Below are 13044 nucleotides of genomic sequence, written 5' to 3' on the forward strand. Positions count from 1 at the left end.
CCATAGGCTACAGCCATAGGCTACAGCTGGCATAGGAAGCTGATGGTTGTGTAATTATGCTTCAGTAAGTAGGCTCAATCGTTATTAGAATCGTTATTAGAATTGAAATGATAAGTCAAAGTGCCTTAAAAAAACAAACATGTAACCTACTGATTTTAAGGTGCAAGTCCGTGTCCAAAAACATTGAAAGTCTGGTCCAGTCATTCAACGCGCCATGTTTCATCCTCACGCTTATTGTGTTATAGTGTTGGAATGGCATCTTGGGAGAAATATGTGCGAGATGGAATCTTGCATCTCCTGTCCAGCTGGTTTATCATCTTGAAGCCGTCTTTGCTGACTGTGTAAATAGGAACCATGTCTATGGCTATGTTAATTAATTTTATTTTATTTATTTATTTTATTGAACGTGTATTTAACGTGGCAAGTCAGTTTAAGAACACATTTTTATTTACAATGACTGCCTACGTGATAGGTGATAACGTCTGTGGGGTTTTTATTTTTGTATGGCGTTACACTTGAAAACACATTGGCAATCAACGCCTGTTTAACGTAGGTGGCTGGTTGAACCCAAGCGTCCGTAAAGTAGGGGGTGTTCATTCTTCGATTGATTGAATAAATGTGTTGTGTTGCCTCTTGTTGTTACCACAACTCTGAGGCACCTTTTTCACAACACTTGCATTTGGTTGATATCTGTTTGCCTGTAGCTGAAATACTGCCATACCCCTGAAGATGTGCTGAAATACTGCCATACCACTGAATATACTGCCATACCACCGAAGATGTGCTGAAATACTGCCATACCCCTGAAGATGTGCTGAAATACTGCCATACCACTGAATATACTGCCATACCACTGAATATACTGCCATACCCCTGAAGATGTGCTGAAATACTGCCATACCCCTGAAGATGTGCTGAAATACTGCCATACCACTGAATATACTGCCATACCACTGAATATACTGCCATACCCCTGAAGATGTGCTGAAATACTGCCATACCCCTGAAGATGTGCTGAAATACTGCCATACCACTGAATATACTGCCATACTACTGAATATACTGCCATACCCCTGAAGATGTGCTGAAATACTGCCATACCCCTGAAGATGTGCTGAAATACTGCCATACCACTGAATATACTGCCATACCACTGAATATACTGCCATACCACCGAAGATGTGCTGAAATACTGCCATACCCCTGAAGATGTGCTGAAATACTGCCATGCCACTGAATATACTGCCATACCACTGAATATACTGCCATACCACCGAAGATGTGCTGAAATACTGCCATACCCCTGAAGATGTGCTGAAATACTACCATACCACTGAATATACTGCCATACCACCGAAGATGTGCTGAAATACTGCCATACCCCTGAAGATGTGCTGAAATACTGCCATGCCACTGAATATACTGCCATACCACTGAATATACTGCCATACCCCTGAAGATGTGTTGAAATACTGCCATACCACTGAATATACTGCCATACCACCGAAGATGCACTGAAATACTGCCATGCCACTGAATATACTGCCATGCCACTGAATATACTGCCATGCCACTGAATATACTGCCATGCCACTGAATATACTGCCGTACCACTGAATATACTGCCATACCACTGAATATACTGCCATACCACCGAAGATGTGCTGAAATATTGCCATACCACTGAATATACTGCCATACCACTGAATATACTGCCATACCACTGAATATACTGCCATACCACCGAAGATGCGCTGAAATACTGCCATGCCACTGAATATACTGCCATACCACTGAATATACTGCCATACCACTGAATATACTGCCATACCACCGAAGATGTGCTGAAATATTACCATACCACTGAATATACTGCCATACCACTGAATATACTGCCATACCACTGAATATACTGCCATACCACTGAAGATGTGCTGAAATACTGCCATACCACTGAAGATGTGCTGAAATACTGCCATACCACTGAATATACTGCCATACCACTGAAGATGTGCTGAAATACTGCCATACCACTGAATATACTGCCATACCACTGAAGATGTGCTGAAATACTGCCATACCACTGAATATACTGCCATACCACTGAAGATGTGCTGAAATACTGCCATACCACTGAATATACTGCCATACCACTGAATATGTGCTGAAATACTGCCATACCACTGAATATACTGCCATACCACTGAATATACTGCCATACCACTGAATATACTGCCATACCACTTAATATACTGCCATACCACTTAATATACTGCCATACCACTGAAGATGTGCCGAAATACTGCAATATCACTAAAGATGCGCTTTTCTTTGGCACCAAATCAACGTTCTCGTTAGCACTAGCAGCACTCATATTTCCGACACATTCTGAGGTAAAGCCACAGAGTAACTGAACCTTATACTGTACTGTCTTTGGTAAAGCCCCTTCTCTCCTCACCAGCATAAAACTGAGGTAAAGCCCCTTCTCTCCTCACCAGCATAAAACTGAGGTAAAGCCCCTTCTCTCCTCACCAGCATAAAACTGAGGTAAAGCCCCTTCTCTCCTCACCAGCATAAAACTGCGATAAAGCCCTTTTTTTCTTGATCAGCATCTAACTGAGGTAAAGCCCCTTCTCTCCTCACCAGCATAAAACTGCGATAAAGCCCTTTTTTTCTTGATCAGCATCTAACTGAGGTAAAGCCCTTCTCTCCTCACCAGCATCTAACTGAGGTAAAGCCCTTTCTCTCCTCACCAGCATCTAACTGAGGTAAAGCCCTTTCTCTCCTCACCAGCATCTAACTGAGGTAAAGCCCTTTCTCTCCTCACCAGCATCTAACTGATGAAAAGCCCCTTCTCTCCTCGCCAGCATCTAACTGATGAAAAGCCCTTTTTCTTTTGATCAGCATCTAACTGAGGTAAAGCCCTTCTCTCCTCACCAGCATCTAACTGAGGTAAAGCCCTTTCTCTCCTCACCAGCATCTAACTGAGGTAAAGCCCTTTCTCTCCTCACCAGCATCTAACTGAGGTAAAGCCCTTTCTCTCCTCACCAGCATCTAACTGATGAAAAGCCCCTTCTCTCCTCGCCAGCATAAAACTGCGATAAAGCCCTTTTTCTTTTGATCAGCATCTAACTGAGGTAAAGCCCTTTTCTCCTCACCAGCATCTAACTGAGGTTAAGCCCTTTCTCTCCTCACCAGCATCTAACTGATGAAAAGCCCTTTCTCACCTTACCAGCATCTAACTGAAGTAAAGCCCTTTCACTCCTCACCAGCATCTAACTGAGGTAAAGCCCTTTCTTTCCTCACCAGCATTTAACTGGAGGTAAAGCCCCTTCTCTCCTCACCAGCATCTAACTGAGGTAAAGCCCCTTCTCTCCTCACCAGCATCTAACTGATGAAAAGCCCTTTCTCTCCTCACCAGCATCTAACTGAGGTAAACCCGTTCTTTCCTCACCAGCATCTAAATGAGGTAAAGCCCTTTCTCTCCTCACCAGCATCTAACTGAGGTAAAGCCCCTTCTCTCCTCACCAGCATCTAACTAGAGGTAAAGCCCTTTCTCTTCTCACCAGCATCTAACTGAAGTAAAGCCCTTTCTCTTCTCACCAGCACCTAACGAAGATAAAGCCCTTTCTTTCCTCACCAGCATCTAAGGTAAAGCCCTTAACTGAGCCACGGCCTGTTCACCCCACTATCATGCAGAAGGCGAGGTCAGTATAGGTGCATCAATGATGGGACCAAGAGAATGAAAACGGCTTCTATCTCAAGGCCATCAGGCTATTAAACAGCCATCACTAGGTATCCTCCACCCAGTAGCCTGCCCTGAACTTAATCAATGTCATTAGCCGGCTAACACCCGGTTACTCAGCCCTGCACCTTAGAGGCTGCTGCCCTATGTACATAGACATGGTCTCACTGGTCACTTTAATAATGGAACACTGGTCCCTTTAATCATGGAACACTGGTCACTTTAATAATGGAACACTGGTCACTTTAATCATGGAACACTGGTCACTTTAATAATGGAACACTGGTCACTTTAATAATGGAACACTAGTCACTTTAATAATGGAACACTGGTCCCTTTAAACATGGAACACTGGTCACTTTAATAATGGAACACTGGTCCCTTTAAACATGGAACACTGGTCACTTTAATAATGGAACACTGGTCACTTTAATCATGGAACACTGGTCACTTTAATAATGGAACACTGGCCACATTAATCATGGAACACTGGTCCCTTTAAACATGGAACACTGGTCACTTTAATAATGGAACACTGGTCCCTTTAAACATGGAACACTGGTCACTTTAATAATGGAACACTGGTCACTTTAATAATGAAACACTGGTCACTTTAATAATGGAACACTGGTCACTATAATAATGGAACACTGGTCACTTTAGTAATGGAACACTGGTCACTTTAATCATGGAACACTGGTCACTTTAATAATGGAAGACTGGTCACTTTAGTAATGGAACACTGGTCCCTTTAATAATGTTCACATACTGCTTTACTCATTTCATATGTATATACTGTATTATATTCTATTGTTTTACTCATCTCATATGGATATACTGTATTATATTCTACTGTATTTTAGTCAATGTCACTCCGACATTGCTCGTCCTGACATTTATATATTTCTTAATTCCATTATTTTACATTTAGATGTGTGTACTGTAGTGTATTTTTAGATTCTACTGCACTGTTGGAGCTAGGAACACAAGCATTTTGCTACACCCCGTAATAACATCTACTAAATATGTGTATGTGACCAATACAATTAGATTTCTGGTAGATGTTGTCTAAGACCCCGTTTCCATCTGTTTGAAATCAAAGCCCTTTGCTTATTCCTATTTTATTTATTTTTAGGATGGAAAAGGGTTTAACGTTTTTTTAAATATGACTTAATTTTGCCCCAAAAAATTAAGACTCTTAGCTTTTTCATTTGACACACACGTTGACATGCTCCTATCAACTTTGCATGTTGGTACTCATGGGTCCTTTAACATGGAAATAGCCATAGAAATAGCCATAGAAATAGCCATAGAAATAGTATGTAGATTGATGCTTATAGAGTACATGTAGCATTGGCTAAACGTGGCAGGCAAACAAATGATGCCGGGTGTGTACCTGTTACTGACATTTAAAACAAATCTCCACACGCCCAGTTCGTTGACACATTCAATGACTTCTCATAACGAATTACAAAAGGAATAGAGGCCAAACAAAGTGAGGATGAATAGCACACACGATCTGGTCGCATAGTTACGGAACGTTGCTGAGAATAGCATATGTGACTCAACTAAAAGTGATCAATTCTGTGTAAGACACACATCAAACACAAAACCAGTTTAACTTGTAACTGGAATGTAACTGAAATGTAACTGGAATGTAACTGGAATGTAACTGGAACTGGAATGTCACTGAAATGTAACTGGAATGTAACTGGAATGTCACTGAAATGTAACTGGAATGTCACTGAAATGTAACTGGAATGTCACTGAAATGTAACTGGAATGTCACTGAAATGTAACTGAAATGTAAAAACAGAAATCAAAGAGAAAAGTCGTTGCACTGAAATGTTTCTCCCAGACCTGGGTTCAAATAATATTTGAAATAATTTTTTCAAATGCACTTTTATCTTGATTGAACTTGCCTGTTGCAATGGTACCAAAAGAAAATAAAACACATTGTCCACCTGGCGGCTGGCACAATGGCGCTTAAGTCAGGCGAAAGGAGACACTCAAAGTATTTGAAAGATTTCAAATAGTACTTGAACCCATGCGGGTTCCTCCTCAGCAGGCTGAGAGCCAGAAAGGATTTGGGGGATTAAATCAGCAAACAGTCAAGATTTTTCATTACTCCTATAATACAATCAAATAGAACTGTGACATCACACCAAGTAGCTGGGTACTGTGACATCACACCATGTAGCTGGGTAACTGTGACATCACACCAAGTTGCTGGCATAACTGTGGGGAGAGCAGGGCTAATCACACGCACATACTATCGTCTGGCCCAGTCCTCAATTACTTCTGGACTGAAGTATACAAAGTATTGGATGAAACCTTTGAACGCTCACATTCTCAAAATCCAAAACACACATACTCCTGGGGAGAAACCCTCATGCACTGAGAGAGGGAGAGAGAGAGAGTGAGAGAGTGAGAGAGAGAGTGAGAGAGAGAGTGAGAGAGTGAGAGAGTGTGAGAGTGAGAGAGTGAGAGAGTGTGTGAGAGAGAGAGAGAGAGAGAGAGTGTGAGAGAGATAGAGAGATAGAGATAGAGAGTGAGAGAGTGAGAGTGAGAGTGATAGAGAGAGTGTGAGAGAGTGAGAGAGATAGAGAGATAGAGATAGAGAGTGAGAGAGAGAGAGAGAGAGAGAGAGAGAGACAGAGAGAGAGAGAGAGAGAGAAAGTGAGAGAGAGACAGAGAGAGAGAGAGAGAGAGAGAGAGAAAGTGAGAGAGAGACAGAGAGAGAGAGAAAGTGAGAGAGAGACAGAGAGAGAAAGTGAGAGAGAGACAGAGAGAGAAAGTGAGAGAGAGACAGAGAGAGAAAGTGAGAAAGAGACAGAGAGAGTGAGAGAGTGAGACAGAGAGAGACAGAGACTGTGAGTGTGAGATTCCTTCAGCTGATGGAATGTAAAACAACAGTCAGTGAGATACAGTATGACGACAGAGAGACAACAACTTATCAGAGACAAAAAACTAATGATGCACATTCCACATGACACTTCTCACAAATCCAAAAATAACTGATACCCTTACAAAATGTCAGGTCGTTCAAAAGCAAAAAGGATATTGCTTAAAGGATAGTAGTGATGACACCTGCTGGGTAAACCATAATGCAAAAACATTGGCTACATGACGAAGCCTGTTTTACCCTTCTCTCTGTCTCTCTCTCTCTCCCTCTCCCCTCTCCTCTACCCTCTCCCTCTTCTTTCTCCCCCCTCTCCCCTCTCCTCTCCCTATTCTTTCTCCCCCCTCTCCTCTCCCTCTTCTTTCTCCCCCTCTCCCCTCCCATCTCCTCTACCCTCTCCCTCTCCTTTCTCCCCTCTCCTTCTCTTCTCCCTCCTCTCCCTCTCCTTTCTCCCCTCACCTCTCTCTCGTCTCCCCTCTCCATTCTCCCCCCCCTCCCCCCTCTCCATTCCCCCCTCTCCCCTCTCCATTCCCCCCTCTCCCCTCTCCCCTCTCCATTCTCCCCTCTCCTCTCTCCATTCTCCCCTCTCCATTCTCCATTCTCCCCTCTCCCCTCTCCCCTCTCCTCTCGCCCTCCTTAGCATTGACATTCTGATAGCAATACTCAGCTGGGCCCACAAAGAGGGGTCATTATGGGGCTGGTGTTACGGTCCGTCGGTGCAGCTAGCTACTGGCTGACCCTCCTACTGCACTCAGCAGTGATTAGCCTACACCTCCTGTTCTTAACACAGGCTTACTCAGGACTAGAGGTAAATGAACAGCTCTAAGCTGAATCACACCACAGCTGCCTTGGCCCGAGTCCCAGAGCCCAGCCCCCACATATCCAGGAATGCCAGCCAGGGTCCTGTAGAAAGCGTCTCGGAGTAGGAGTTTCCATCTAGGATGAGCCCCCCCCCCCCGGACCCTGGTTGGCATTCCTGAAGGTTCTCAGGGGGGCATCAGCCAACCAACATCAGCCAGGAGACTCTAAGAGGCTCCAAACTTTTGGGAAAAGTAATTGCGACAATGTGGGTGGATGTGGATGGTTATGGGCAATTCCACGGTAACAAGAGTAATGCTGAGACTCAGATTATTTTTTTTCACTTTCAAATGTATGTCGAACAAAAAAACAATGATTACAAAGTTAAACAAAACATACAATTCTACACATATGCATTACTTTAAACCATTTCTACTGGAAATGTAACTTGAAGAACAGCGCAGAAGCCGTGTTTGGTAACAGAATGACGGCACAAACAGCACAAACAGCATGTCGTGTTTGGTAACAGAATGACGGCACAAACAGCACAAACAGCATGTCGTGTTTGGTAACAGAATGACGGCACAAACAGCACGCCATGTTTGGTAACAGAATGACGGCACAAACAGCACAAACAGCATGTCGTGTTTGGTAACAGAATGACAGCACAAACAGCACAAACAGCACGTCGTGTTTGGTAACAGAATGACGGCACAAACAGCACAAACAGCATGTCGTGTTTGGTAACAGAATGACGGCACAAACAGCATGTCGTGTTTGGTAACAGAATGACGGCACAAACAGCACAAACAGCATGTCGTGTTTGGTAACAGAATGACGGCACAAACAGCACGTCGTGTTTGGTAACAGAATGACGGCACAAACAGCATGTCGTGTTTGGTAACAGAATGACGGCACAAACAGCATGTCGTGTTTGGTAACAGAATGACGGCACAAACAGCACGTCGTGTTTGGTAACAGAATGACGGCACAAACAGCACGTCGTGTTTGGTAACAGAATGACGGCACAAACAGCACAAACAGCATGTCGTGTTTGGTAACAGAATGACGGCACAAACAGCAAGTCGTGTTTGGTAACAGAATGACGGCACAAACAGCACAAACAGCATGTCGTGTTTGGTAACAGAATGACGGCACAAACAGCATGTCGTGTTTGGTAACAGAATGACGGCACAAACAGCACGTCGTGTTTGGTAACAGAATGACGGCACAAACAGCACGTCGTGTTTGGTAACAGAATGACGGCACAAACAGCACAAACAGCATGTCGTGTTTGGTAACAGAATGACGGCACAAACAGCATGTCGTGTTTGGTAACAGAATGACGGCACAAACAGCATGTCGTGTTTGGTAACAGAATGACGGCACAAACAGCACAAACAGCATGTCGTGTTTGGTAACAGAATGACGGCACAAACAGCATGTCGTGTTTGGTAACAGAATGACGGCACAAACAGCACAAACAGCACGTCGTGTTTGGTAACAGAATGACGGCACAAACAGCACAAACAGCACAAACAGCATGTCGTGTTTGGTAACAGAATGACGGCACAAACAGCATGTTGTGTTTGGTAACAGAATGACGGCACAAACAGCACAAACAGCATGTCGTGTTTGGTAACAGAATGACGGCACAAACAGCACAAACAGCACAAACAGCATGTCGTGTTTGGTAACAGAATGACGGCACAAACAGCACGTCGTGTTTGGTAACAGAATGACGGCACAAACAGCACGTCGTGTTTGGTAACAGAATGACGGCACAAACAGCACGTCGTGTTTGGTAACAGAATGACGGCACAAACAGCACGTTGTGTTTGGTAACAGAATGACGGCACAAACAGCATGCCGTGTTTGGTAACAGAATGACGGCACAAACAGCACAAACAGCATGTCGTGTTTGGTAACAGAATGACGGCACAAACAGCATGCCGTGTTTGGTAACAGAATGACGGCACAAACAGCACAAACAGCATGCCGTGTTTGGTAACAGAATGACGGCACAAACAGCACGTCGTGTTTGGTAACAGAATGACGGCACAAACAGCACGTCGTGTTTGGTAACAGAATGACGGCACAAACAGTATGTCGTGTTTGGTAACAGAATGACGGCACAAACAGCACGTCGTGTTTGGTAACAGAATGACGCCACAAACAGCATGTCGTGTTTGGTAACAGAAGGACGGCACAAACAGCACGCCGTGTTTGGTAACAGAATGACGGCACAAACAGCATGTCTTGTTTGGTAACAGAATGACGGCACAAACAGCATGTCGTGTTTGGTAACAGAATGACGGCACAAACAGCATGCCGTGTTTGGTAACAGAATGACGGCACAAACAGCATGTCGTGTTTGGTAACAGAATGACGGCACAAACAGCATGTCGTATTTGGTAACAGAATGACGGCACAAACAGCATGTCGTGTTTGGTAACAGAATGACGGCACAAACAGCATGTCGTGTTTGGTAACAGAATGACGGCACAAACAGCATGCCGTGTTTGGTAACAGAATGACGGCACAAACAGCATGCCATGTTTGGTAACAGAATGACGGCACAAACAGCATGTTGTGTTTGGTAACAAAATGACGGCACAAACAGCATGTCGTGTTTGGTAACAGAATGACGGCACAAACAGCATGTCGTGTTTGGTAACAGAATGACGGCACAAACAGCATGCCGTGTTTGGTAACAGAATGACGGCACAAACAGCATGTCGTGTTTGGTAACAGAATGACGGCACAAACAGCATGTCGTGTTTGGTAACAGAATGACGGCACAAACAGCATGTCGTGTTTGGTAACAGAATGACGGCACAAACAGCATGCCGTGTTTGGTAACAGAATGACGGCACAAACAGCACAAACAGCATGTCGTGTTTGGTAACAGAATGACGGCACAAACAACACAAACAGCATGCCATGTTTGGTAACAGAATGACGGCACAAACAGCATGCCGTGTTTGGTAACAGAATAACGGCACAAACAGCACAAACAGCATGCCGTGTTTGGTAACAGAATGACGGCACAAACAGCACAAACAGCATGTCGTGTTTGGTAACAGAATGACGGCACAAACAGCATGTCGTATTTGGTAACAGAATGACGGCACAAACAGCACAAACAGCACGTCGTGTTTGGTAACAGAATGACGGCACAAACAGCACAAACAGCATGTCGTGTTTGGTAACAGAATGACGGCACAAACAGCACAAACAGCATGCCGTGTTTGGTAACAGAATGACGGCACAAACAGCACAAACAGCATGTCGTGTTTGGTAACAGAATGACGGCACAAACAGCATGTCGTGTTTGGTAACAGAATGACGGCGCAAACAGCACAAACAGCATGTCGTGTTTGGTAACAGAATGACGGCACAAACAGCACAAACAGCATGTCGTGTTTGGTAACAGAATGACGGCACAAACAGCACAAACAGCATGTCGTGTTTGGTAACAGAATGACGGCACAAACAGCATGCCGTGTTTGGTAACAGAATGACGGCACAAACAGCACAAACAGCATGTCGTGTTTGGTAACAGAATGACGGCACAAACAGCACAAACAGCATGTCGTGTTTGGTAACAGAATGACGGCACAAACAGCACAAACAGCATGTCGTGTTTGGTAACAGAATGACGGCACAAACAGCACAAACAGCATGTCGTGTTTGGTAACAGAATGACGGCACAAACAGCATGTCGTGTTTGGTGACAGAATGACGGCACATACAGCACAAACATCACGTCGTGTTTGGTAACAGAATGACGGCACAAACAGCACAAACAGCATGTCGTGTTTGGTAACAGAATGACGGCACAAACAGCATGTCGTGTTTGGTAACAGAATGACGGCACAAACAGCACAAACAGCATGTCGTGTTTGGTAACAGAATGACGGCACAAACAGCACAAACAGCATGTCGTGTTTGGTAACAGAATGACGGCACAAACAGCATGTCGTGTTTGGTAACAGAATGACGACACAAACAGCACAAACAGCATGTCGTGTTTGGTAACAGAATGACGGCACAAACAGCACAAACAGCACAAACAGCATGTCGTGTTTGGTAACAGAATGACGGCACAAACAGCATGTCGTGTTTGGTAACAGAATGACGACACAAACAGCACAAACAGCATGTCGTGTTTGGTAACAGAATGACGGCGCAAACAGCATGTCGTGTTTGGTAACAGAATGACGGCACAAACAGCACAAACAGCATGTCGTGTTTGGTAACAGAATGACGGCACAAACAGCATGTCGTGTTTGGTAACAGAATGACGGCACAAACAGCATGTCGTGTTTGGTAACAGAATGACGGCACAAACAGCAAAAACAGCACGTCGTGTTTGGTAACAGAATGACGGCACAAACAGCACAAACAGCATGTCGTGTTTGGTAACAGAATGACGGCACAAACAGCACAAACAGCATGTCGTGTTTGGTAACAGAATGACGGCACAAACAGCATGCCGTGTTTGGTAACAGAATGACGGCACAAACAGCACAAACAGCATGTCGTGTTTGGTAACAGAATGACGGCACAAACAGCACAAACAGCATGTCGTGTTTGGTAACAGAATGACGGCACAAACAGCATGCCGTGTTTGGTAACAGAATGACGGCACAAACAGCATGTCGTGTTTGGTAACAGAATGACGGCACAAACAGCATGTCGTGTTTGGTAACAGAATGACGGCACAAACAGCATGTCGTGTTTGGTAACAGAATGACGGCACAAACAGCATGCCGTGTTTGGTAACAGAATGACGGCACAAACAGCACAAACAGCATGTCGTGTTTGGTAACAGAATGACGGCACAAACAACACAAACAGCATGCCATGTTTGGTAACAGAATGACGGCACAAACAGCATGCCGTGTTTGGTAACAGAATAACGGCACAAACAGCACAAACAGCATGCCGTGTTTGGTAACAGAATGACGGCACAAACAGCACAAACAGCATGTCGTGTTTGGTAACAGAATGACGGCACAAACAGCATGTCGTATTTGGTAACAGAATGACGGCACAAACAGCACAAACAGCACGTCGTGTTTGGTAACAGAATGACGGCACAAACAGCACAAACAGCATGTCGTGTTTGGTAACAGAATGACGGCACAAACAGCACAAACAGCATGCCGTGTTTGGTAACAGAATGACGGCACAAACAGCACAAACAGCATGTCGTGTTTGGTAACAGAATGACGGCACAAACAGCATGTCGTGTTTGGTAACAGAATGACGGCGCAAACAGCACAAACAGCATGTCGTGTTTGGTAACAGAATGACGGCACAAACAGCACAAACAGCATGTCGTGTTTGGTAACAGAATGACGGCACAAACAGCACAAACAGCATGTCGTGTTTGGTAACAGAATGACGGCACAAACAGCATGCCGTGTTTGGTAACAGAATGACGGCACAAACAGCACAAACAGCATGTCGTGTTTGGTAACAGAATGACGGCACAAACAGCACAAACAGCATGTCGTGTTTGGTAACAGAATGACGGCACAAACAGCACAAACAGCATGTCGTGTTTGGTAACAGAATGACGGCACAAACA

At 44.4% G+C, this 13044-nt stretch overlaps 1 protein-coding gene across 4 annotated transcripts in view; it reads right to left on the reverse strand.

The window, feature by feature from the left end:
• The window catches only part of LOC110524941 (protein Shroom3), a 147179-nt gene that overhangs the window by 81098 nt on the left and 53037 nt on the right, over positions 1-13044 (reverse strand). Inside the window, exon 1 of one of the 4 annotated variants that reach the window (XM_090233639.1) lies at positions 151-261. The exons of the other annotated variants lie outside the window; for them this stretch is intronic. The gene's annotated coding sequence lies outside the window, so the exon portion shown is untranslated. Of the gene's footprint in view, positions 1-150; positions 262-13044 lie in introns of those variants that run through there. 4 annotated transcript variants of the gene reach the window in all.

This window comes from Oncorhynchus mykiss, chromosome 5 (genome assembly GCF_057628025.1).
Source record: "Oncorhynchus mykiss isolate SJ-2025 chromosome 5, ASM5762802v1, whole genome shotgun sequence".
Lineage (NCBI taxonomy): Eukaryota > Metazoa > Chordata > Actinopteri > Salmoniformes > Salmonidae > Oncorhynchus > Oncorhynchus mykiss.